The sequence below is a fragment of the Malurus melanocephalus genome, unplaced genomic scaffold (assembly GCF_030028575.1).
Source record: "Malurus melanocephalus ecotype Western Australia unplaced genomic scaffold, MMel_1.1 scaffold_1221, whole genome shotgun sequence".
NCBI lineage: Eukaryota > Metazoa > Chordata > Aves > Passeriformes > Maluridae > Malurus > Malurus melanocephalus.
Window position 1 is genome coordinate 24,405 of NW_026624453.1, and position 2,402 is coordinate 26,806.

Sequence of the window (2,402 nt, forward strand, 5' to 3'; positions counted from 1 at the left end):
GCCCGGCCCCGCCGAGCCCCCGCGACCCCCGGCCCGCCGCCCTCAGGGGTCCCGGTGCCCTCGCCCCGGTTTTGGGAAGGGGTCCCAGTGACCCCGCTTCTGTGTGGGATCCCCCCGCCCCGGTTTTGGGAAGGGGTCTCGGTGACCCCGCTTCGGTGTGGGATCCCCCCGCCCCGGTTTTGGGAAGGGGTCTCGGTGACCCCGCTTCGGTGTGGGGTCCTCCCGCCCCGGTTTTGGGAGGGGGTCCCGGTGACCCCGCTTCGGTGTGGGGTCACCTCGCCCCGGTTTTGGGAGGGGGTCTCGGTGACCCCGCTTCAGTGTGGGGTCCCCCCGCCCCGGTTTTGGGAAGGGGTCCCGGTGACCCCGCTTCGATCTGGGGTCACCCCCGCCCCGGTTTTGGGAGGAGGTCCCGGTGACCCCGCTTCGGTGTAGGGTCACCCCGCCCCGGTTTTGGGAGGGGTCCCGGTGACTCCGCTTCGATCTGGGGTACCCCCGCCCCGGTTTTGGGAGGGGTCCCCGTGACCCCGCTTCGATGTGGGGTCACCCCACCCCGGTTTTGGGAAGGGGTCTCGGTGACCCCGCTTCGGTCTGGGGTCACCCCCGCCCCGGTTTTGGGAGGGGGTCCCGGTGACCCCGCTTCGGTGTGGAGTCACCCCGCCCCGGTTTTGGGAGGGGTCCCGGTGACGCCGCTTCGGTGTGGGGTCCCCCCGCCCCGGTTTTGGGAGGGGGTCCCGGTGCCCCCGCTTCGGTGTGGGGTCCTCCCGCCCCGGTTTTGGGAGGGGGTCCCGGTCTCCCCGGCCGGGTCTGGGGTCACCCCCACGGCGCCCTCTGCGCTCCTCCACACGAGGGGTTCTCAGAAATGCGGAGTTTATTTTGTGTTGAAATTTCCGAGCTGCTTTGTGGTTACCGGGCATTCTTGCTGTGATTTATACATTTGCTGGAGTGTTCCTGGTCGTTTTTCTAAGCTCGAGAGTGGAGGAGCGTGGAGTGGGCAGGAGTATTATCGGAGTGTTGTAGCAATGCAGCTTTTCAGAGGATCACGGAGTTACTGAGGTTGGRAAAACCCTCYGGGATCATCAATTCCAAGCTGATCCCACATCCACTCATTCCTTGGACACCCAAATCTCCCTGGGAGCCCCTTTCCATGAGGAAATTCCCGCTGATGTCCACCCTGAGCCTCCCCTGGCCCAGCCTGAGGCTGTTCCCTCTCCTCCTGTCCCTGTTCCTGGGATCAGATCCCAAATCCCCCCCTCCTGTCACGGAGTTGTGCAGAGCCAGAAGATCGCACACACCACTCGATTTTTAATATTTTATTCATTTAATGAGGGAAATAAATACACCTCCAACATCCCATTCAAGAGTCCTCATATTCTGAAACTCATCCGAGTGTGGGGGGCCTCCTTTTCTCCAGGCTGAGCACTTTGGGTTCAGGGGGTTTGGGTTCGGGGGATTTGGGTTCGGAGGGTTTGGATGAGGAGCTTTGGGTGACGGGGATTTGGGTCAGGGAGATTTGGGTGAGAGAGATTTGGGTTCGGGGGATTTGGGTAAGGGGGATTTGGGTGAGAGAGATTTGGGTGAAGTGGATTTGGGTGAGGGGGATCTGGGAGTGAGGGGTTTGGGTGAAGGGGAGTTTGGGTTCGGGGTGGGTTGGCTGAGGAGGATTTGGCTGAGGGGGATTTGGGTCCGGGAGGTTTTGGTTTGAGTATTTGGATTCGCAGGATTTGGGCTCGGGGGATTGTGTTCAGGGCGTTTTGGTTTGGGGGCATTTGGGTTCGGGGGATTCAGCTGAGGAGGAGTTGGGTTCACAGGATTTGGGCTCGGGGGATTTGGGTCTTGGAGGTTTGGGCTCGAGGGGTTTGGGTTCGCAGGATTTGGGCTCGGGCGGTTTGGGTTCGCAGGATTTGGGTTCGGGGGGTTTGGGTTCGCAGGATTTGGGTTCGGGGGGTTTGGGTTCGCAGGATTTGGGCTTGGGGGATTGGGTCCGGTAGGTTTGGGTTCGAGGGGTTTGGGTTCGCAGGATCTGGGCTCGGGGGATTTGGGTTCGAGGGATTTGGGTTTGCAGGATTTGGGCTCGGGGGTTTGGGTTCAGGGGGGTTTGGGATCGGGGGACTTGGCTGAGGGGGATTTGGGTTCGGGGAAAGGTTGGCTGAGGGGGATTTGGGTTCGCAAGATTTGGGTCCGGGCGGTGTGGGTTCGGTGGATTTGGGTTCGCAGGGGTTTGGGATCGGGGGACTTGGCTGAGGGGGATTTGGGTTCGGGGNGGGGTTTGGGTGAAGGGGAGTTTGGGTTCGGGGTGTTTGGGTTCGGGGGGATTTGGGTTCGGGGGATTCAGCTGAGAAGGAGTTGGGTTCGCAGGATTTGGGCTCGGGGGATTTGGGTCCGGGAGGTTTCGGCTCAAGGGG